The sequence below is a fragment of the Mesoplodon densirostris genome, chromosome 2 (assembly GCF_025265405.1).
Source record: "Mesoplodon densirostris isolate mMesDen1 chromosome 2, mMesDen1 primary haplotype, whole genome shotgun sequence".
NCBI classification, from domain to species: Eukaryota; Metazoa; Chordata; class Mammalia; order Artiodactyla; family Ziphiidae; genus Mesoplodon; species Mesoplodon densirostris.
In genome coordinates this window covers 28,956,986-28,982,432 of record NC_082662.1, presented here as the reverse complement: position 1 = coordinate 28,982,432, position 25,447 = coordinate 28,956,986, and positions in this window count along the sequence as shown.

Here is a 25,447-nt window from a genome sequence, read left to right as displayed (position 1 = left end):
CCTCAGCTGGAGCCCCTGCTGCTGAGCCTCCTTGGATTCCTGGGGGGTCTCTGAGCCTCATTTTTAAAAAATATTTGTTTTATTAAAGTATAGTTGATTTACAATGTGTTAATTTCTACTGTATAGCAAAGTGATTTAGTTATATATATATGAATATGTGTATATATATATACATATATATATATGTACATTCTTTTTCATATTACTTTCCATTTTGGTTTATCATAGGATATTGAATATAGTTCCCTGTGCTGTGCAGTAGGACCTTGTTGTTTATCCATACTATATATAATAATTTGCATCTACTAGTCCCAAACTCCCAATCTATTTCTCCCCCATCCCTCCTCCCCCTTGGGAACCACAAGCCTGTTCTCTATGTCTGTGAGTCTGTTTCTATTTCGTAGATAAGTTCACTTGTGTTGTATTTTAGATTCCACATATAAGTGGTATCATATGGTATTTGTCTTTCTCTTTTTTGGTATCGCATGGTATTTGTCTTTCTCTCTCTCTTTTTTTTTTTTTTTTTTTTTTTTGCGGTACGTGGGCCTCTCACTGTTGTGGCCTCTCCCGTTGCAGAGCACAGGCTCTGGACGCGCAGGCTCAGCGGCCATGGCTCATGGGCCCAGCCGCTCCACGGCATGTGGGATCTTCCTGGACCAGGGCACGAACCCGTGTCCCATGCATCGGCAGGCGGACTCTCAACCACTGCGCCACCAGGGAAGCACTGTCTTTCTCTTTCTGACTTACTTAGCTTAGTATGATAATCTCTAGGTCCATCCATGTTGCTGCAAATGGCATTATTTCATTCTTTTTTATGGCTGAATAATATTCATATATATATAAAACCTTCTTTATCCATTCATCTGTCAATGGACATTTAGGTTGTTTCCATGTCTTGGCTATTGTAAATAATTGAGCCTCATTTTTTAGTCTTCCTATTGCTACTCTACATCCCTCCAATAAGTTTTCCATGTTCGTTTGCCAGAGTTGTTAATATTACTTACAGCTAAGAATCCTGACTAAGCACATAGTAGCTGCTCAATAAACATTGGTTGGCTGAATTTACATAACCAGTTTCTGTCCTGTGGTTGAGCCCACTTTCCTATTTTCAGTAATCCAATCCAGTTAATTCTGTCTTGTCCCACAGCTATGAGTGCAGACCCTTTGTGGGATGCAGCAGGAATCCAGAGATGGGCTAGACTCAATCTTTGTCTACGAGCGGCCCTTTGTCTACTGTGGGAGACGGGCCAGTGCCGACACAACGGGCCTGACACAGTGCTGAGGGAACATGGGGGAGTCCTGCTGGCTGAAAAGACTTCTCGGAGAAGGTGCCCTCAAGCTCGGTCTTGAGGATGTAGGGCAGGATGTGAGGGAGGATGTCCCCGGGTAAGGAAGCAGCACCAGCCAAGGGAGGTGGGTGAGCCTGGAGCATGCAGGCCTGGTGTTTGTAGAGCAACAGGCGAGGCCTCAGAGTCCACCCTAAAGACATTGCCTTTGATTCTGTCTGCCAAGGGAGCCGTGGCGTTTTGAGTAGGAAAGAGACATGAGGACAGCCTGAAAGGCAGTTTGGTGCCATGGGAAGAGCCTGGGTTTTGGGACCAACAAACAGATGTTACCACTTATGCTCTATGGAAGGGGTCCTCAGTGCCCGGGCTGAGGACAGGAGGAGCTGAGCAGCGGGCGAGCGAGCGAAACTTCATCTGCCGCTCCCCATCGCTTGCATTACCGCCTGACTGCACCCCCCCACCCTTGGTCCGTGGAAAAATTGTCTTCCACAAAACTGATCCCTGGTGCCAAAAAGGTTGGGGACCATTGCTCTATGGCTTGAACTTTCTGAGCTGCAGTTTCCTCATCTGTAAAAATGGATACGGTAAGACCCACTAGAAGTGTTGAAAGGATTTGAGATATTGTATGATATAGAGTAGTTGGTATATAATAGGCACCCAATAAAGGATAATATCATCATCAGATCCCTGTGCTAGAAAGGTGAGCCCCTTCACTGGGTGAGCTCCTTGGGAATAGCGATTATTGTGCCTTTTATCTCGTCATCCTTAGCACAGTTCCTGAGACAGGGTAGCTGTGAGGTGACACTTTTTGAATGAAAGATGGATGGATGGAGTATGTTGCCAGTGTGCAGGAAGGAATGGAGACCGTCAGATGGATCCAGGCCAGAGATGCAAGGCCAGCGCTGGAGAGTGAGCTGTGACTCTGACGAGACAGAATTTTCACAGCTTGGCAACTCTTTCATGTTGGGAGTGAGGAAGAGCGAGACTTGAGAGCTGAGAGGTTCTTGCCCCGTGCAAATGGAGGGGGAGAAAAGCAGCTTTTCATCGTGGATGTTCTGACCTTGGTGTGGTTGTAGGACATCCATGTGAACATGCAGATGGGCCTGGGACAGAGACTGGGGTACTTGTGTGAGAATATAGGGGTTTTTCCCAAGGGGTGAAGGACATGGAGAGAGATTTTAGCTCAAACTTTGGAAAGATTTTGGGAACAGGCTGCCTTTGAAGGTCATCAGATTCCTGTTGATGGAGTCGTGTGAGCAGAAGCTCGTCGGCCATCGATAGGAAAGCTGGAGCACAGTGGTCCAGCACCCACTTGGGTGGTACATCAGTCCCGTCTTCCTGCGAAATAACCATAAAACCTCAGTGGGACACAACAGGGAGGACTGAGGGCTCCCAGGTCTGCAGGAAACTGGGGGTTTGCGGGGCAGCTCTGCTGGCCTCCAATGGGCTCACTCACAGATGTGGGGGTGGCTTGGCTGTTGGCCAACGTACGTCGCCTGGGCTGGGGTGACCCGTGGGCTGGGCTCTGCTCCGTGTGTCCCTCATCTGCCCACAGCCTCACCCTGGCATGTTCTCTTGGCTGGGGCGGAGATGCAGGAGTGCAGATGCTCACGTGCCAGGCCTCTGGGGGCTCTCACCCAGAACTTGCGCACGGTCACTCTGTTGCATCTTGTGGCCAAAGCAGGCCACAGGGCCAGCCCAGATTCAAGGAGCGGGGAAGGAGATGCCATCTCTTCAGTGAGAAAATCTACAAAGCCATATGATGAAGGCTGTGGGTCCGGGAGGGGAAGAATTAGCGTCATTCATGCAACGCAAAATGAGTGGTGGTTAAACAGTGTTTTTCGCTTTGAGTTCTATGCAAACCTAGGTTTTGAACATTTTCCTTAGGGATCCCTGTAAGTCGGGGGGGAGTCTGAGTGGGTTGGAATTTCTCTTCTGGATTATTATGAAAGCCTCTTAGCTTGGTATTAATAATGTATTATTAATAATGTATTATTAACTTGGTATTAATAATGGTAAATGCAATTGAGGGCTCACTACACATCTGATATTTTAGCTCCCTATTTAATCCCTGTAAGAACCTTTGAGATGGGTATTATTACTTTTGTCATTTTGTTGATGAAATAGCACTGCACCTTGGAGAGGTTAAGAATCAAACTGTCTGATCCTAGGGTCCTAGCTCTCAAATACTCTGCTCTCCCGCCTCTGGAGTTTCTATCCCTGGGGCTGCTGACTGGTTGAGCGGGTGCTGGGGAAAGACACAGATCTCAGGGCACCAGGGCAGGGGTGAGGGCACAGGGAGGAGGAGGAGGGCACAGCAGGGCTCTTGGACAGAGGGTGGGTGGCAGAAGAACCTGAGGGCCTTTGTGGGGGAAGGGCAGGTGTGCTCCGAGGGGGCTCAGAGTTTGAGATCCCGAAGGCAGAGTCATTCTGAGTGTAGAGGCTACCCCAGGTGGGTCTGGGCCCACAGGGTCAAAGTGTGGGCTGGGAAAACTCGTTTAATTCTTTCAGTTGCCAGCTGCTGCTTCTTTTTTTTTTTTTTGGCCACGCCTTGCAGCATCCCCAACCAGGGGTCGAATCCATACCCCCTGCAGTGGAAGCGAGGAGTGCTAACCGCTGGACTGCCAGGGAAGTCCCCTCAGCTGCTAGCTTCTGAGTGTCTACCACGTCCCAGGCACTGCGCTAGGTACTGGGGATGCAGCTGGGCACAAGATGGACCAGGTTTCTGCCCTTTTGAAATTTACTTTCCAGTGGAGGGAGACAGACACTAAACCTACAAGCGAATCTGTGATATAACTTTAGATAGTGATAAACCCTAAAGGCTAGATCTCCCGTAAGGGGATTTTTCAGAGGGCGTGTTGATGACACAATGCGCAGGTGAGAAGTCACCTTCCAGTGCTCCTTGTGGATCTCCTGTGCGTGACCATCAGGAGACCACTGCTCAGAGGCAGACCAGCTGGAGGCCAAGTGTTTTTGGAATGAATTCTCAGGCCAGGGCCCTGGGTGCCCTGGGGGCAGGAAGCAGGTGTGTAGTTGGACAAAGAACAAATATAGAGCAGAGGACAGTAAGGGAGGCTGAGTGAGGATTGTGAAATCAGAGAGACGGGGGTGGGACTTGGGTTAAGTGTGAGAGGACGGGGTTCAGGCTAGATTCCCTCGCCGGAGAACAGTCTGTGGAACACTTCTTGAAAAGGGTCTGGGCCAGGGATCTTAGGTGCTAGGGGTCAGTTTGGTGCCAGCTCAGAATAGATTTGCTTAGAGTAACGTGTGGAGGAGAGGTTTGGAAGCAGCATCTCACTTCAGTGGAAAAGAGAGACCTGACTGCTTTATAATGTCTGTCACAGACGCAGAGTGGGAGAGGAGTGGCACCAAGCAGTGGTGCCTTAGGGGTGGTGGTGGGAGCAGTCCCCCTTGGTGGGGGGTGGTGGGGACTATTTTATCACTAACATTCTCTAGAATTGCCACTGTATGGCGAAAACAAAGAGCTGGCTGAGTTTTATTTTCTTTATTATTATTATTATTTTTTTAAATAAATTTATTTTATTTTTGAGTGCGTTGGGTCTTTGTTGCTGCGCGAGGGCTTTCTCTGGTTGCGGTGAGCGGGGGCTACTCTCCCTTGCGGTGCGCGGGCTTCTCATTGCGGTGGCTTCTCTTGTTGCGGAGCACAGGCTCTAGGTGCGTGAGCTTCAGTAGTGTGGCGCACGGACTTAGTTGCTCCGCGGCATGTGGGATCTTCCCGGGCCAGGGCTCGAACCCGTGTCCCCTGCATTGGCAGGCGGATTCTTAACCACTGCACCACCAGGGAAGCCCTAAAAGCCGGCTGAGTTTTAGTCAGTTTTATTATTCTTTTAAAATTTGCTACAGACAATGCACCCCTTTATTGACCACATGTGGGGTGGACCACTCCCCCCTCCACCTTGGTGTACCCTTGCATAGGGACAAGTGGGACCAAAGCAGACAGAGCACTGCTTTCTAGCATCTGTTACAAACCTCAAGTGACAGGATGTACACTCCCTCTCCTCCAAAGACTTGGAATCAGGAGGTAGCGTGCTGAATTAAAATTTGTCCATTTAAAAAAAATAGAAAAGTTGAGAGCTATGCTTTATTCGGTGGAAATTTTTAGGACTTCAAGCCCAGGAGGCAGCATCTCAAGTAACCCTGAGAGAACTGCTCTGAGGAGGCAAAGCGGGGAGCCAGGATATATAAGAGTTTTGCAACAAAGGGCAGGTAGTCTGAACGTCACTTCGAGATGAAGAGGGGCCTTTGGGTCCAGAGTTCTAGTATGCATAGGTATGGGGATGGTGTGGCCTAAGAACACAAGGGGTTACATCTACCAAATGGGAGTGGTGCTCCTGTTTTACTAACTGTCGCAGGGCCTGTCAGTGCCCCACTCAGGTCCTCTGGGCCCTGACTATTCCCGCACATGCTGTTATGTCAACTTGCATTTCTCTGCCTGAGGACTTTCTCTGGTTGTGGGATCATGCTCAGCCCCCCTCACAGGCCAGTCTGAAGGCTTGGAGAACTAAGGGGCCAGGAGTAGCACCTTAGCTCTCAACCAGAGCCGGGCAGGAGTGGTGGGTAAGTATTGCAGCTTCCTTGTGTCTCTGGGGGACGATTCTGTTCCATGTTGTGTCCCAGAGGTCTCCAGCAGGACTGAGTCCCAGTTGCCCACAGCAGTCCCAGCCTCCTGATGCATCCTATATTTGTTTCTTCCCTTCCCTCCCTTATAGGAGCTTCCTGGGATCAACTCTGGAATAAACGGCTTTGCATTCAGACCCTTACCTCAGGGTCCGCATTGGGGAGAATGCAAACTAAGACACTAAGGGCTTCCTGATAAAAATGGCAGGTTGATCATGGCTCCCACTTCAGCCCTTAGAAAGTAATACGGTAAACTCATAAGTGCTGCGTACGCTAAAGACCCCTGCAAATACAAAGGGCTGTGGGGCTGGCTAGGGCGTGATCAGAAGGACATGGGCTTTGGGATCCGGCAGGTGTGGATTCACATCCCAGCTGTGCACCAATCGCCGTGTGGCCTTGGATGAGTCGCTTTGCCTCCCTGAACCTCCGTCTCCTCATCTGAGAAACGTGACGGGCAGCAGGCCGTACATTTCACATTCTCTGAGGGCTGAAAATGGTAACGGCCTAGAGGCTGGCCGAGAAGCAGGCACCAGTGGACGGGGCACTTCTGCCCTCAGAGGTTAGTGCACTGTGCTTCTGAGGTCAGTGGTGGTGCTCGTAGCCTGGCAGCCCCTGGGGTCTCCCCTTTTCAGTAAAGGCAGATTTGGCGTTGGGTGCTTTATCCCCAGAGTGGCCAGGACTTTGCTCTTCCCCCTCTGACTCTGAACCTGGCATTCTGGCCTGAAGGGTCTCCCGGGTGGGCCTGGCTCTGCCCCTGCCTCCATGGCCCCGGCTGGCACCCTGGCAGCCAGGCCTGTCCGTGCTTATCAGCTCCCGTGTTTACTCAGGATGGGTACGGGCCTCCTCCTCCCCTTAGAAAACAAGAAAGCATGTTTTGCCAGTGGCGGGGTGGAGTGGGGGGCCTCTCTGGCTCCAGGCCGGCCCCCCAGCAAGGCCGCCAGTGGGCAGGCAGCCTGTTGTTGTTGGAGTGCAGAGCGGGCTCCCCAGCGCCTGTTTCCTCCAGCTGTCCAAGCGCGGCGGGCTGGCGGGCTGGGGAGGAAGCCCCTGGTCTGCAGGCCCCAGCTGAACCCCCTGTCACAACAAGGGAACAATGGCCTGGAGGGGCTGGTGGGTGGGTACAAGGGCAGCCCCCTCTGTTCCATGCTCCCACCAGCAACAGGGACAGGTTGCTGGGAGGTCTGCTCCCTCTCGCCTGCCTTGTTTTCCACCTTGTTGGGCACACTGTCTCCCACCACGGGGCCAAGGAAAACAGTGGCCTCAGGAAATGTCTCTGGGCTGTTGCTGGGGTTCTGCAGCTCTGGAAGGTAGCAGAATGGGGGGAGGGGACCAGAGAGGGACCAGCACTGCACAGGCTCCATTCTGCCTGGGACTGTAGCTAACGAGTCATGTGTCTGTTTCCCACGTGCACCTTGAGGACTTGGTCTCCTTGCATCTTTGTGTCTCCAGGCCCAGCATAGGGCCTGGCCCAGAGCAGATAGCAGAAATGATTTGTTGACTAAATCAGTGGACGATTGAACATATGAGTAGGTCCATTTCTAGCTTTGCTACCTGGTGACTATGTGGCTTTCAGTAGGTTACTTATCCTCTTTGAACCTTACTTTCTTCATCGGTAGAGTAAGTACCTCATAGGCTTGTAGTGAAAGTGAAGTGTGCTTCTAGCATCTTATTTTCTTCTGGGGACTGTGCAACACTATAAACCCAATAGGTTGTAACTGGCCTTAGTACATGATTGGTGCTGTTGGTGTTATTGTCAATGTATGATTTAAAGGAGGTTACCACAATATTTGCAGTAAGAGGTCTATGGTTTTGTCTCTATGGGTACAGGAAGGGGGCTGAGCAGATGCTATCCCTCTTGGGGCCAGGAGTACCTCCCCACACATTCACAGCCCTCTGAAATGTAGACTGGCTTCTGGGAGCCTGGCCAGCCTTGGTAGCTCTTGGGGATGAGACAAGTAGTTTTGGGTCCACTGCAGGACTTACATATATCAGGCTGTGTAAACCCTGCCATCTCTTACCTAATTTAACCTTTACAACAATCATCTGAAGAAGATGTTGCTCTCCCCATCTTGCAGATGGGGACACTGGGTCTCAGAGAGAGTCACACAGCCAAGGTCATGGCTGGTAATTTAATGGAGAGATTTGGATCTAGGTCTTAGAAATGCCAAGTTATGTTCGTTCTATTGTGCCTCACTGCTTAGAGATAAAGATGTGCTACTTAGAACCTTGAATTGTTGGTGGGGTTCGGTCTATCAATGACTTTGGACTAAGGACTATAAGAGGAAGTAAAGATGGAGGTTGAGCATAGAGCCAGGGACGGAAATTGAAGAGTGGGAAGCGGAGCCTAGCACTAACTAAGGCTTTGGGGAGTTGTGTTCAGAGTACAATGGATAAGGATGGGTACACATATATACGATTAGTCAGGCGGGCTAATGCTGTAACAATAACATCAACAATAAAAACTCACCTAACTCTCCATGGCTTAATACAGGAAAAGTTTATTTTTTGCTTATTTCACAGTCCAGTGCAGGAAGGAGGGAGCTCTGTTTTATGCAGTTATTCAGGGACCCAGGCTTCTTCCATATTGTGGTTTCTTCATCTTCTAGGGTCTGAGTCCTCCACTGGATCCTCTCCATCCTCCAGCACACAGAGAGATCATGGAGAAAGCAACCCACTCCTAACTGCCTTGCCCAGAAGTAACTCATATCACTTTCATCCACATTTTATGGGTGAGAACTAGTTGTGTGGTCCTACCTAAATGCAGGGAGGCTAGAAATGGGGTCGTGCAGCATGTCCAGGAAGAAGAGGACAACATGATATGGGTGAATCTTAGCAGGCTCTGCCGCAAAAATATCAATGATTTAAAAGATATAGCTAACAATCTCTGAATTCTTTCCATGGGCAGGGTCTGTGCTAAGTCCCCTATAGAGGTTACCTCATTTAACTCTCACTTAATCCTTGCAACAACCCTATGAGATAGGTACAAATAGGGAGGGCTCCCCACTTACAGCCCAGGAAACTGGCAACCATCAATCTGCTTTCTTGCATTGAAGTTTTGTCTTTTCTAGAATTTCATAAATGGAATTATATAACACATTGTCTTTTATGTTTTGTTTTTTTACTTAGCATGTTTTTGAAATTCATCCATGTTGTTGGTATGATTAGTCTTTTATCCTTTCCAGTGGGTTTTGTTGTATTTCATTGTGGTTTTAATTTGTGTTTCCTTAATTACTTATATTATTGAGTGTCTTTTCAGTTTATTTATTTCAGTTTACTTTTGATGAAGTCCCATTTATTAATTTTTTCTTGCATGGTTTGTGCTTTTTGTGTTCTATCTAAGAAATCTTTACCTAATCCAAGTTCACAAATCTTTATCCAACCCAAGAATTTATCTTCTTTTTACTTCTAGAAGTTTTTTTATTATTAGCTCTCATGTTTAGGTTTTTGACCTACTTAGGGTTAATTTTTATGTATGGTGTGAGGAAAGGGCTCAGGTTCCTTTTTCCCCTCCACATCCAATTGTTACAGGACCATTTAATGAAAAAAACCCATCCTTTACCCATTTATTTACCCTACATCTTTGTCAAAAATCAACTGACACCATATGTGTGGGTCTATTTCTGGATTTTCTATTTTGTTCTGTTGATCTATTGTCTATTCCTATACCAATACCACATCTTTTTGATTATAGTAGTTTATAGTAAGTCCTTAAAACAGGTAGTGTATGTCCTTCAACCTACTTCTTTTTTGAGGAATATTGCATTTTTAACTAAGTTTCAGTCAGCTGGATAATTTCTACCCAAAAAGCCTGCTGGGATTTTTAAATCGTGATTGTATTTAAACCTATATATATTTAACTTAGGTTGTATTTAATCTATAAATCAGAAGAATCAACATCTTAAAAACAATGAGTCTTATTATCCATGAACCTGGTATATCTTTTATTTGTTTAGATCTTCTTTAATTTCTCTCCACAATGTGTTGTACTTTTCAGGGTACAGATCTTATACATGTTGTTCAATTGATCCCTAGTTTTTCATAGTTTCGATGCTATTACAAATGGTACTTTAGAAATTCCAATACCAATTATCCTTTGTGGTATATAAAAATAAAGTTGATTTCTATACATTGACTTTGTAAGTTGAGATCTCATGAAATTCACTTATTAGTTCTAGTATCTCTTTATTTTGTAGATTCCTTAGAATTTTCTAAACGATCATGTAATCTGAGAATAAAGACCATTTGACTTCTTTCTTTACAAAGATGTATACCTTTTTTTTTCTTGCCTCATTGCATTGTCCAGTAAAATGCTGAATAGAAGACATCCTTGCCCAATTCACCTTAAGTATAATGTTAGCGGTAGGATTTTTGTAGACATGCTTTATCAGATTGAAGAAGTTCTCATCTATTCTTAGATTACTGAGAATTTTTAATCATGAATACATGTTGAATTTTATTAAATGCTTGTCTTATATCTATTGAAATAATCATGTGGTTTTGATTTTCTAGTTACACCAAACTTGCACTTCTGGAATTATGCCCATTTAGTCATAATGTTCATTTCTGATAGAGGGGTATTGACATTTCCTACTGTAATAGTGGATACATCTTTCTCTCCTAGCAGTTTTATCAGTTTTTGCCTTATATATTTTGATGTTCTGTTAGATGCTTACACATTGATGATTGTTATATCTTCTTGGAGAATTGTTCCTTTAATTGTTATGTAATGCCCCTCTTTATCACCAATAACTTTCCTTGCCCTGAAGTCTGCCCTGTCTGAAATTAATACAGCTGGTCCTACTTTCTTTTGATTAGTGTTAGCATGATACCTTTTTCTCCATCAACTTACTCTTAATCTATATTTAAAGTGGATTTCTTATAGACAACGTATAGTTGGGTGTTATTTTGTGATCCATTCAGACAATAACTGTCTGTCTTTTTCTTTTTGACTGTGCCACATGGCTTGCAGGATATTAGTTCCCTGACTAGGGATTGAACCCGGGCCCTGGCAGTGAAGAAACTGAGTCCTAATCACTGGATCACCAGGGAATTCCCAATAACTGTCTTTTTTTTTTTTCAGTACATGGGCCTCTCACTGTTGTGGCCTCTCCCGTTGCGGAGCACAGGCTCCAGATGCGCAGGCTCAGCGGCCATGGCTCCAGGGCCCAGCCGCTCCGCGGCATGTGGGATCTTCCCGGACCAGGGCATGAACCCATGTCCCCTGCATCGGCAGGTGGACTCTCAACCACTGAGCCACCAGGGGAGCCCCTAACTGAACATTTTTATATGATTCCATCTTCTTTGTTTTCTTAGCATATCAGTTATATTTCTTTTAACTTTTTTTAATAATTGCTCTAGAGCTTGCAATATATATTTACAACTAATCCAAATCTACTTTCGGATAATACTATACAACTTCATGGGTAGTATTAATACCTTATAATAACAAAATAATCCTAATTCCTCCCTACTGTTCATTGTATCGTCACTTTCATTTATTTCTCTTATGCATAAATGCACATACACTCACATACATATTTGCTATTATTTTTGAATAAACTTATCTGCTAGAGCAACAAGTGTAAAAATAAGTTTTTATCTTAGCTTCACTTATTCTTTCTCTGATGCTGTTCCTTTCTTTATGTAGGTCTGAGTTTCTGGTCTATATAATTTTCCTTCTCTCTAAAGAACTTCTTTTAACATTTCTTGAAAGGCAGATCTACAGGCAACAAGTTTCCTCAATTTTTATTTGTCTGGGAAGTCTTTATTTCTCCTTCATTTTGAAGAATAATTTTGCTAGGTACAGAATTCTAGGTTGGTGACTTTTTTCTCTCAATACTTTATTTCACTTTACTTCCTTCTTGCTTGCATAGTTTCTGAGGAGAGGTAGATGTAATTCTTATCTTTACTCCTCTATAGGTAAGGTGTTTTTTCCCTCTGAATTCTTTCAGGCTTTTTTCTTTGTTTTTGATTTTCGGCAATTTGAATATGATATGCCTGGGTTTAGTATTTCTGGCATTTATCCTGCTTGTTGTTCCCTGAGCTTCTTAGGTCTGTGATTTGGTATCAGACATTAATGTTGGGGAAATTCTGAGTCATTATTGCTTCAAATATTTCTTCTGTTCCTTTCTCTTTTTCTTCTTCTTGTATTCCCATTTTGTGTATATTATACTTTTTGTAGTTATCCCATAACTCTTGGATATTCTGTTCCATTTTCTTTTGTTTTTTCTTTGTTTTGTTTTTTTAGTTTAGGTTTTTTGTTCTTTTTTTCATTTTTGGAATTTTCTATTGAGATATCTTCAAGCTCAGAGATTCTTTCCTTAGCTGTGTCCACTCTACTTATAAGCCCCTCAAAGGCATTCTTCAGTTCTACACTTTTTTTAATCTCTAGTATTTCTTTTTGATTCTTTCTTAGAATTTCTGTCTCTCTGCTTACATTGACCACCTGTTCTTGCATCTTGTCTCTTTTATCCATTACAGCCCTTATCATATTAATCATAGTTGTTTTAAATTCCCTGCTGATAAATCCAACATCCCTTTCATATCTGTGTCTGGTTCTGATGTTTGCTCTGTCTCCTCAGACTGTATTTTTGCCTTTTAGTATGCCTTGTAATTTTTTTTTGCTAGCTGGTCATAATGTACTGGGTGAAAGGAACTGCTGTAAATAGGACCTTAGTAATGTGGTGGTAAGGTGTGGGGACAGGGAAGTGTTCTCTACTCCTATGATTAGTCTCAGTCTTTTAATGAGCCTGTGTTTCTGGACTGTGAGCTTCATAAGTTCTTCTTAGATATTTCCTCCCTCCCTCCCTTTGGTGAGACAAGTTGGCAATAGTGGACCAGAGTTGAGTATTTCCCTTCCCCCCAGGTCAGTTAGGCTCTGATAAAACTCCAGCGGGTTAGGCTCTGGTAAAATTGTTTCTCCTGAGGACAGTCCTTGATAAGAAGAATAGAATGCTCTGATGTATTTCGAAATGGCTACTTTCCCCCTCCCTCTGCCAGAAGGAGGACTTTTTCTTCTGATATTCATTGTGAGAACCTAGGGGAGATCCTGAATGTAAAACTCACAGAAGTGTGAGGACCCTCCTTCCCCATGACGGGTTCCCCTGGTTTTTGGCTCTCAGACCTGTCTACACGGAGATTCCAGGATTCATCAATTACAGTTTAAGTTTCCTACCTCAGCACTGGTTCCCTCAGAGGTTTCAGCTCATGGGTCTGGAATGTTGTGAATTTTCTATACTAGCCTGTTGGTCTCTCCTTTTGTGGGGACAGTGGTTTACTTCTCTTACAGATCCAGGAAGAGTTGTTGATTTTTCCGTTTGTTCAGCTTTTTACTTGTTGTTAGGAAGGAGTGGAGCTCTAAGCTCCTTACATACTGAGTAAGAAACCAGATGAGTGGAATCCAGAAGTCTCACTTATTTTTGAAATGTATTTTCCCTGGGATTAGAGTTCTAGATTGATCTTTTAAAAAAAACTTTAAAAAGCTATTGCTCCATCTTGTTTTGGCTTGATCAGTTTTTTTTAACTTATTTATTTTATTTTTTATTTATTTTTGGCTGCATTGGGTCTTTGTTGCTGGTGCGAGCTTTTCTCTAGTTGCGGCGAGTGGGGGCTACTCTTTGTTGTGGTGCATGGGCTTCTCATTGCGGTGGCTTCTCTTGTGGAACACAGGCTCTAGGTTCACGGGCTTCAGTAGTTGTGGCACGCAGGCTCAGTAGTTGTGGCTCACGGACTCTAGAGCACAGGCTCAGTATTTGTGGTGCACGGGCTTAGTTGCTCCAGGGCATGTGGGATCTTCCCAGACCAGGGGTTGAACCTGTGTCCTCTGCATTGGCAGGTAGATGCTTAACCACTGCGCCACCAGGGAAGTCTAAATGTCTTCCATTGTTGTCTTCAGTATGTTCATGTTTTTCTTTATATGCTTGAGCATAATTTATATAAATATACATATATATGTATATATATATGTATATATATATATATATAATAACTCTTTTAACTTGCTTTTTGCTAATTTCATCATCTCTGTCATTCTTGGGTCTGTTTCCTTTGGTTAAATTTCCTCCTGGTTATGAGTTACATTTTCCTGCTTCTTTGCATTTCTGGCAATGTTTATTGAGTGTTGGACATTGTGAGTTGTACATTTTGGATGCTGGATTTTGTTGTATTTATTTTTAAAATGTTAAAATGCCCTAGCATGCAACTAACTTACTTGGGATTAGTTAGAACCTCTTGAGGCTTGTTTTTAAGTTTTGTTAGGGGAAGTCCAGAGGATCCTTTAGTTTGTGGCTAATTTAGCCCCACTACTACATGATACTCATGTCAGGACTATTCAACACCCCATATATTATGTGGTCTCCTACTCTGGCAGGTGGGAACACAAACTATTCCCAGACCTTTGGAGCTCCAGGATTTGTTCAGTTCATAGTTTTCCAGTGATTCTTGCTCTGTCTTCATGGAGTTTCACCATGGACTCAAGGGGAATTTTCTAAACATCTCTGGAGCTCTCTGTGAAGTTCCATCTTCTGTGGCACTCTACCCCAGAAAGTCTAATTGTCTTGGCTTCCTTGAACTCTGATCTCTTTCTCTTCAATTCAGCAAGACTGTTGGTCTCTGTTTGGGTTCCCCTTCCCTGCTTTGCAGCCAGGAAACTGTTCCCACGTAGTAAACTGTGGTAATTGCGGTGCTCACCTTGTTAATTTCCCTTCAGAGATAATAGCCCTTCACTGCCTATTGCCCAATGTCCAAAGGAGTTATTTCATATATTTTGTCTGTATTTTCTAGTTGTTTATGATGGGAGGGAAATTTTCATAGCAATTAATCCTTTGTGAGTAGAAGCACAATTCTCCATTAGTTTTAAACTTCAATAACTTCTAAAAATTTTCTGTAAGTTTGATTTAGTTCTTTTTCTAAAATGCATGGACCTTTATTTCTTAAAAATCTTTCTTTCTCACTTTTTTATTCCTTCTTTTTTTCTTAGTCATTTTAAACATACTTGTTTGTATAACTTAGCTATTTCCATAATAATATTGGATAACACATCATCCAAAAACTCAGTAGCCTACAACAAAAATCACTTATTCTTATGCATCTGTTTATTGGCTGGGGCAGCTCTGCAGAGCTAGGCTAGGTTCAGTTGGGAGCCTCTGGCAGCTGGCATGGCTCTACTTCTCACTGCAGTTCTGTGGTCAGCTCTGCTTCTAGAATGTTAGTTCAGGGGCAACCGCCACTCAGGGGAAAATCTTCTCATAATGATCGCAGAGGCACAAAAGAACAAACAGAAACACTTGAGGCTTCTTAAGGCTTAGTCTGGGGACTGATCTGTGGTCACTTCCTCCCCATGCCTCTGGTCAAAACAAGGCATCTAGGCAAGCTCTAAGTTAAGGGGTGTATAAACACACTCTGCCTACAATGAAACCATAGCAAGGGTGTGGATGCAAGGAAGGATAAGTACTGGGTCAGTAATTCAATCTATCACAATTCGATCTACTGAATCTATCCCATGGTTCAATGATTCGAAGTTTTTGGAGGTCAAATTCTGCTGTATGTTGTTTTTGCTCACCCTTATTCATAGAGCATTACTTTCTTGCGTGTTTTGTAATTTTGTGTTGTGTGTTCGTATATGGTGGTGCTATTTTTATGGGACTTCCATGTGGCTTTGCTTGAGGAAACATTCCTCAAGCATGACTTTCTTTCAATTTCTACCAGGTGCCCTAAGTTTCATTAGCTAAGGACTACTTATTATGTTAATTTCTGAGCTTAGGGGTACCTGGATATTGCAAGGAGAAGAGATTCGAACTCCATACTCATGAGAACAGGTCTGTGGTTACTAAATCTCAAGGGAGGCATTTTTTTTTCTACTAGCACTAGGGCTGAGAGAAAGAAAGTACTGGCTTTATGCAGGAGTCTCAATTCCAGCTTTGCCACAGGTGGGCCCAAAGCCTTGTCTCCTATTCCCACATCATTGTTAAGAGCCAGTCCCCTGTTACCAAACGCAGGACAACAAAAGCATTGGTACCCACATACTCACTTTGATTTTAAGTTTTCCTCCTTAGTTTTGATGTCTCTTTTCAGCTCAGCTCTCCACTTGAAAAGTTGTTTGTAAAATTTTATCCAGCATTTCTGTTTTATATTGTATCGCATCAGCTATATTGTCATTTTGTACAAGCTTTTCTCTTCCCCTGGATTTCTCCTTTCCTGTTCCCCAATCCTTTGGCTGATACCCTCTTATCCTTCAGGCCTCATTTCCTCTGAAACCTCCAGTAAATAAGATATCCCTGTTATTCCCCCTTATAGGGAAATTATTTTCCTATATAGCATTTATTCACAATTTGTAATCTTATATTTATATGCTTTATTTAACTTCTGTCTCCCCCATTAGACTATTAAGTTCCTTGTAGACAGAGACTAGATCTATTTCATTTTCTACTGATCCCCAGAGCTTAGTTCAATGTTTGGAATATGGCAGGCTATTTACTGAGGATAAATATTTGTTGAATGAACAGTCATGATATTTGCAAATACCATATTAAAGTCGTGTATGTGATATTATGTTAGTCAAAATAACTTCCAAAGTGTTCATCAAGTGTGGTTTCCCAAAGCTTGGGAAATATGAATGAGGGAGGGGCTCTAGTGGCCTGCTGTAGAGCTGTATCCTAGACTGTGTTCTGGTCAACATTTAACCAATGATGGGATGATGACGTCTATGGAGTATGTCAGAGAATTATATAGGCTTTGTCAAGCTCTTGGTTGAAATCAGTATTTGATTAATTATTATTGGTTGAAATCAGTATTTGATTAATTATTAAATCATTTATGATTAATCTAAACAGAAAAGGAATTTAATTGGGAAGGTATTAAGTAGCTCATAGAATTGACCCAGAAGGCTGAGAACTGGGCTTGAACAAGCTCTAGGGAAGACAAAGCCCAGCGAAGATCCAAGCATGGAAATGGTTTGCTTAGGACTCCTCAGCTAGGGCTGATGTGTCACTGGACACATCCTACCGTTGTTCTTGGATTCAGTAGTCCCTGGGCACTTACCATCTGCTATGGACTGAATGTCTGTGTCCCCCCCCAAAATTTATATGTTGAAACCTTAATCCCGAAGATGATAGCATTTGGAGATTGGGCCTTTGAGAGGTGATTAGGTCATGAGTGTGGAACACTTGTGCTGGGATTAGTGAACTTATAAGAAGAGACAGGAGGAGCTTGCTCCACACCCACTCCCTGCTCCCCTCTCTCTGCCATGTGAAGAAACCAGGAAGAGGGTTCCCACCACAAACCGACTGTGCTGGCACTCTGACCTCTGACTTCCAGTCTCTAGAACTGTGAGAAAAAAATTGTTGTTTAAGCTACCCAGTTTTTTAGTACTTTCATTATAATATAGCAGCCTGAACTAAGGCATCATCATACCAGTGGGCTCATCTCTAAGTGCCCTGTGTCTTGGCAGCCCTTCCTGAAGAGTCTTGGGTAGAAACAGCTGATTGGCTAAACTTAAGTCATGGGCTCAAGCTCTGCTTTCTAGGTTCCAGGAACGAGGTCCTATCTCCTCACTTCAGCTTCCATGTTGGGAGGTAGACCCTGCCCTCAATTTATCTTAGGACTCCTTCCCCATTGGGAAGAGGTTCAGATACTTGTTCAGACCCAGTTGCTGACCCCCAGAGAAGATACTTCCCTTATCTGCCTAGGTCTCTGTTTGCCACATTTCCTCAACCCCTGCTCCAGGCTGCAGGGATATAGCTTCCTTTCCTTTTGTGACACTTACCTGCCTTCCATGCAGCGTTTTGGAGCTTTCTTCTCCTAAATTGTCTGTGGATTGGGTAGGTCTCCCCTGCTCTCTACTTCTTCATATCCTATAAATAAGCTCATGGACTTTACTCATTTGAAAGTGTTCTCTGCTGAGCCCTACCAGAATCTCTGAGTTCGGTTCAATTAAATTTTATAAACCTGGATGAACCCATTCTCCTGGTTCAAAAAGTGGTTATGCTATATGAGTTTCCTGATTCTGGGTATTGAGGATGCATGCTCCACGCCCTTAGGGAACTCATGGGCCAGTGGAGGAGGCCTAGAAAACCAGACTATCAAAATATTTAGTCCAGGTTTCTCTTTTCAAAGCCTTTCAGGTGTTGAAATGCTTGGGCCACTTAAATTTTTTGAGGCTCTCACTATATTAAATAGCTAAGAATTGTATAAAGAGAGTTATAAAAATTGTGGTATGTTTCAAATATGTCAATATTGAATGATTTTTAACACACACACTAAAACGCAATTGTGTGTGTAACCTCATTTGGAAGTAATGTCAAAACTCCCATTGATGTCGCTGCTGGGTTGGTAGAGTTCTCCGTCTTAGTTGTCCCTCGTTATCTCTACTCCAGGCATGCCTGGCTCTGACACAGCTTGTTGTCATCGCCTCAGTCCTGGAGGCCTCTCGAGAGCCAATCTTGGGAAGCCATCCTGGGCTCCCTGCCTTACTGAGCTCTGTTCTCTACAGGGGCCAACTACTGTAAGGCTGAGAATGCGTCTTCCAGTGGCTAAAACTTGGCTTGTGCACCTGTGGTCCTAACCTAACACCTGCACGTCTCGTCTTGGGAAGCTTTTGGGCCCTGTGCTGGACTTGGCTTCCTGTGTCTGACCCTCATTCCCCCTTGTAGAATCCACCCTCTGTCCACCCTCGAGTTTCTGTTTCTGGTTTTAGAGCTCCTCTGGGTCACAGCCAAGCTGGACTGACTGCCGTTCTTTGAGCTCAGGGCATGGCCTGGGTAATCAGGTCCCCCCACACACTCAGGTTCTCTGTGATACTTTGCTCTGCTGCCTCCCCACCTGTGGAGTGGGGTGGAGCAAGGAACATGCCTTTTAGAAATAGCATTTTGCACTTAACAAAGACCCCAAACATACAGGTGCAGGAATAAACATAGTCTTCACCAGGAAGGGCCACTTAATTGTATTAAACTCTCAGATTTGCCAGATGAAAAATAAATCCTATTTATGGAAGCTAGAAGCTAATATTCCGGATGACAAGAGTCCAGATTTAAGAGGATGGTTCTTGTCAGTTAGAGCAATGGGCTGAAGTAGACATGATGGAATTTCGCTGGTACAGATGTAAGTCAGATGTGTTATTTTTAATTCCCAAATTCCCAGTTACATAAGCTCATGCTTAGTAATAGCTTAGTGGCAGGCCACATGTAAATGGCTTGGGGTTTTAGCTGGAATGCTTTCCAGTTATATTTTACCAAACTAGCATGACCCTGATTATGAAACGTCTCCACATGGCACACAAAGAAGCCAAGGAACAATTTTACTAAGGCTTTTAGTTGAAGTGTAAGCAAAGTGAGAATATATGGTCTGATGACAAAAGGCTGCTCAAACAATCAAATAGGCAAAATTTTTTTTTGGGGGGGAAATATAAATTACTAAGATTCATGGAGAAGAAACTCTGAGTAGACAAATAGTCATTGAGTGACAGTGAAAAATTTTTTAAAGAATGACATAAAGAAGGCATTGAGTCCAACTGGCTTTACAGGCAAGTTTGTTCAAACCTTCAAGGAATCATGCTGTTAAAACAATTGCAGAGCACATAGTCTACTTTAGTTGATCATTGTCCTGGGTATAGAATTTCTGTTGCAAATCACTTCACTCAGAATTTTGAAGGCTTTGATCCATTTTCTTGTAGCCTCCAGGATTGCTGCAAAGTGTGATGCCATTCTGGTTCTTGAGACTGTGTTCTCTCTCTCTGGAAACTTGTAGGCTCATCTCTTTGTCTCAAGTATTTTGAAAAATTTCAGAGGTGTGGACCTATATTGTCCATTGAGCTGGGCACTTAGTAGCCCTCTCAATCTAAGATTTTCTCTGATTACTTCCACTCCTTTTTTTTTTTTTCTCCTGTTCCCCTTTCTAGAGCTCCTGTTAATTGGACCTCCTGTACTGGTCCTCTAACTTAAAAAAAATTTTTTTTTGTAACGTCTATATCTTTGTCTTTTACTCTATTTTCTGGAGTGATTGCCTAGCTATCTTCCAAAATGTTTATTGAAGTTTTCAATTCTGCTATCATGTTTTTCATTTTCCAAGAACTTGATTTTGTTGTTATTCTCTGCATATTTCTTCTTCTTTTTTTTAAAGAATCATTTTTTTAAAAAAATTTATTTATTTTTTGGCTGCGTTGGGTCTTTGTTGCTGCACGCGGACTTTCTCTAGTTGCGGGGAGCGGGGGCTCCTCTTCGTTGCGGTGCGCCAGCTTCTCATTGCGGTGGCTTCTCTTGTTGTGGAGCATGGGCTCTAGGGGGCGCAGGCTTCAGTAGTTGTGGCACACGGGTCCAGTAGTTGTGGCTTGTGGGCTCTAGAGTGCAGACTCAGTAGTTGTGGTGCACGGGCTTAGTTGCTCCATGCATGTGGGATCCTCCTGGACCAGGGCTCGAACCCGTGTCCCCCGCATTGGCAGGCGGATTCTTAACCACTGTGCCACCAGGGAAGTCCCATATTTCTTCTTTAGAGCATCATCTTCTTTTTTCATGGATGCAATACACTCTTTTATCTTTCTGAAGAAAGCAGTGATAGTTAAAAAAAGTTTTATTCTCCATACATAATCTCTATTTCCTCTAGAAAACTTTATTCTGTTTGTTTCAAACTCTTTCACATAAGGCGCTTGCCTTGAATACCTGACATCCTTGGGTGCACGCTCATATTTGAGAGTGGGTCACTAAAAAGCTGCTCTGAGTGAATGGGTGGGGCTTGGCTATCTAGCTGTCTGTTTTCTTGGGGAACATCTAGTGCCATATCTTTAGCTCTTTTCTTTTGGGTCTGTCAGATTCCACTTAGGAGATTCTTTCAAACACCTGCCTCGAGAATATATACCTGGCTTCCAAGATTCTCGAGAAAAGTAAAAACAATAAAGGGAGAATGTATTCTACCAGACATTAAAATGTGTTACAAAGGCACACTCATGAAAAGGGTGGTAGTATCATATAATTTGATAGGTTGATGGAATATAATTTTAGGTAGTCCAGAAATAGACTGTTTTATGTATAAAAAGGTAGTAGACAGTCAAGCTGATATCACAAATTAGTATAGGAAGGATTATTCAATAAGTGCTGATGGAATCATTAATTATTGGGGGAAAAATTAGCACCTCAGCTTACATTATATGCTAAAATTAATTTATTTGTTCATGCTTTATTTCATTCAATAATTATTTATTTGTCTCATTATTTTCAAGACAGGTTACAGTATTAAATATCAAAGAGGAAAAATAATCTTAGAAAGTGGGAAACAGTATAAGTATAAAAATATTGTAAAGGAAAAAATTGACAAATTTGACTACATAGAAATTTAAAAGGACAAAATAACACACTGAGAAATTTTTAAAATAACAAATATGCCAGATAAAGAGTTGAAATCTCTCTATAAAGAGGTTACCCAAATTAATCAGAAAGCACCAAAACATGAGTGAAAAATGGGCAAAAAAAATTCACAGAAGAAACGTGTTAAAGATGCATGTGTTAAAATGTTTAGGCTCACTAGTAATCAAGGCTTATGCATTGAAAGGTGATATATATATTTTTCTGATTAATAATTAATAAACATGGGAATTGAAATTTTTAATAGTGCTAGCATGGGTGCTTTGAAACGGGCACTTTCATATGATGCTATTGAATATACAAGACATTTTTACTGGAAAGAAGCTTGTTTCATATCTAAAATAATCCTGAACAATGAATATATCGATCCCCTTTGTTTGTCAGCTCCTTTCTTCTTCAGCTGTTCCCTCTACCTAGGATGCTGTTCCCCACCTCTTCCCTGGAGCCTTCCTCCTCACCTTTCAGGTGCTGAAGCTCACCTCCTCAAGGAGCCTTCCCTGCCTGCCGTCTTATAGTCTTATCTATCATCCAGCGCTCTGGGAGCCACCTCGGGGGAGATGGCTGAGCGTCTCGCCATTCAGTATGTAAGTTTCCACTTCATTCCTCCATGATCTTCATGGCGCTGCCACCCTCTACTCGGCTTGGTGTTTCCCCGTCCATCTCTGTTCTATCCTCTCCAGAGAATGAGCTCCCATCGCTCCACAGGGTAGGGGAAGGGTGGTCACCTAGCTGCTCAGAATGGAGGAGGGGACCCATGCGCCCACCACCTTCAGTCAGCTCTCCTGTTTTCAGCTCCACCTTCTCTCTACCCTCAGAGGAAGCTGATGCCTTCACTTATGATTTGCTTGTGCTTTTCTGCATTTCTGAATCATTCACAATGGATTACTTTCATAATCAGTAATGCATTAAAAAAATTTTTTTAATTAAAAAAATTAAATTAAAAAAAATTTGGGGCCTCCCTGGTGGCGCAGTGGTTGAGAATCTGCCTGCTAATGCAGGGGACACGGGTTTGAGCCCTGGTCTGGGAGGATTCCACATGCCGCAGAGCAACTAGGCCCGTGAGCCACAAGTACTGAGCCTGCGCGTCTGGAGCCTGTGCTCCGCAACAAGAGAGGCCGCGATAGTGAGAGGCCCACGTACTGCGATGAAGAGTGGCCACTGCTTGCCACAACTAGAGAAAGCCCTTGCACAGAAACGAAGACCCAACACAGCAAAAATAAATAAATTAATTAATAAACTCCTACCCCCAACATCTTCTTTTTAAAAAAAAGTAAAAAATTTTTATTATTATTATTATTTATATATATATTTTTTAATTTAAATAAATTTTTAAACTTTAAATTTCATACCTTAGTATTACTATTTTTTTTGCGGTATGCAGGCCTCTCACTGCTGTGGCCTCTCCCGTTGCGGAGCACAGGCTCCGGACATGCAGGCTCAGCGGCCATGGCTCACGGGCCCAGCCGCTCCACGGCATGTGGGATCTTCCCGGACCGGGACACGAATCCGTGTCCCCTGCATCGGCAGGCAGACTCTCAACCACTGCGCCACCAGGGAAGCCCTACTCTGATTTTTTATTTAAATATATGCATGGAAGAGTCTGGAAGGAATTACTTCTGAATATTAACAGTTGTTACCCCAAGATGGTGGGATCTCATTGTCTATAATGATCATGCATTACCTTTGTTATCCACCCCCCAAATTCTATATATGAAAAAGAGAAGAAAAGAGAAAAGCTAATGTAACCCTAGGTCGCATTAATAGAGGTAGAAATTTTGAGACAAGAGAGGTGATAATCTGGATTCTGACCACCTGGAGTATCATGTCTAGCACCCAGGGGAGTGTGGCACATGTTAAGAGGAAAGTAGACAAACTGCAGATTGGCCAGAGACTTCTGGAAATCAGAGTCAGCTGGAGGAATAGGAGAAAAGCAGGCTCAGGACCAGCCTGGTGGCTATCTGTATGTGGCTTGGATGGGAAGGGCAAAACTGTTGAGCCTCATGTGACCCTTGAAATCTGAGCCAGGACTGGTGGGAGAAGCTGTAAGGTAGAAAAAGAAGTTCCAGCAATCCTGAGATCATACCTCTTCCTGCAAACATCAGTAGTCATGCTGACGTTAGTGTGAAAAGGAAATGAAGGACCTCCAATCAAGGCACTGGAGGTCAGTGGTAAATTCATGAGGTCAGCAACCCAGTGGTCAGTGAGCCAGCATGTTAGATGGGGAAGAAGTTTTGACATCACCCAGCCCACGAGCCCTCTGTTTTGTTTATGTGTGGCCCATGACGTTCACTGCTCCCATGGGCTGCAGATAAGATGACCTTGGGTTATGAAAAATTCCCAGTGCACTCCACATAACCCCATCCCTTTCTTTTCTACTCAGGAAGGCAATGTGGATTCAAGTGAATGGAATTGACCTTAGTGGCAAGTTATTCCTTGCGATGCTCCTCATGCCTAGTTGCCACATGCCTGTTTCTCATCCAATCCTCTCATTTCACAGTGGTGACACTGAGGCCCAAAGAGGGGAAAGGACCACAGTCACGTGAGGGGGTGGGGGCGGGGAGGCAGGAGTCAAGCCTCCTACGGCTTTTTCTGTGACCAAGAGTTGCCTGTTACCAACTTGAATTTTGGTGGTGACGAGGGATAGGCTGGTGGGAGGAAGAAGAATGCGATGGAAGACGTGAGATGTGAATCTGCTGTGTTCCATCCAGGCCACATCAGAAAGGAGATGCCTGAGTACAATATATATTAGCCTTCTCCTTGACCTCCCTCCACCAGTGCTTGGAGGTGAAGTGGGGCCCATGTGGTGGTGGTATGGGTTGAATTGTGTCCCCCCAAAGGTATTGCTAACGCCCAGCCACTCAGAATGTGACCTTATATGGAAACAGGATCTTTACAGAGGCGAGCAAAATGAAGCCATTAGGGTGACGCTAATCCAATAGGAATGGTATCTTTATAAAAAGAAGAAACTTGGACCTAGAGACAGACAGGCACACAGGGAGAATGCCATATGAAGATGAAGGCAGAGATAGGGGTGATGCTTCTGTAAGCTGAGGAATGCCAGGTATTGCCAGCAACCCATCGTTAAGTCAGGAGAGAGGCATGTAACAGATTCTCCCTCACAGCCCTCAGAAGGAAATAACCCTGTGGACACCTTGATCTTGGACTTCTGGCCTCCAGAACTGTGAGACAATACATTTCTGTCATTGGAGCCACCCAGTCTGTGGTACTTTGTTATGACAGCTTTAGGAAGTGAATAGGGGTGGGCTGGGGCTTAGAGCCACTCTTCATTTCGTAAGTCTTCACCGCACTGCCCCTGCCCTAATCTGTGTCGTCCCATCCCCACTACACTATCCTCATCCCTAAACCCCCAGCCCACATGCCCTTGTGTTTGAGTGGCCACCAGTCTAGGACCCAACCCCAGCCTTACCAAAGGCCTAAGTCCCAGCACCAAGCTCAGAGTGGGTGAGCTTTGAGGGAGGGGATGGATGCCCTCCTCACTCACCTAAACCTGTCTTCTCCCACCTTTCCAAGCCAGGACAGGTAGGGGATACCAGAAACACAGGCTCCCAGGGCCCCCAGGTTGGGTTGGCTCTAAGGGACCAACCTCTGACCCCCCAGATCTGGCTTCTCAGCCTGGCTTGGGGAGAATCCCTTGGAAGGGGACCTCAGCCTCCTGGAGTTATGCCCTTCCAGCGTATAAACAGTCTACTTTCTGCCCAGTCTAACTTAATCCCTCACTTCATAGTCAAAGTGAATGCAGGGGGCTTCCCTGGTGGCGCAGTGGTTGAGAGTCCGCCTGCCGATGCAGGGGACACGGGTTCGTGCCCCAGTCTGGGAGGATCCCACATGCCGCGGAGTGGCTGGGACCGTGAACCATGGCTGCTGAGCCTGCGCGTCCAGAGCCTGTGCTCCGCAACGGGAGAGGCCACAGCGGTGAGAGGCCTGCGTACCGCAAAAAAAAAAAAAAAAAAAAAAGTGAATGCAGAGCTAGGCCCATGGTAAATGAAGAACGTCTCCCCGGCGGTCCTTAGAGACTCACTGGGGAGATGAAATAGGCTCATACCAAGCAGTGATCCAGATTGCCGGAAGGTAGAGATCATCGCTGGAGACTGGCTGGAGAAGTGGGGGAGGGCTTCCTAGAGGAGGAAGAACCTATGAGAGCCTTGCTGGAGAGGGTGA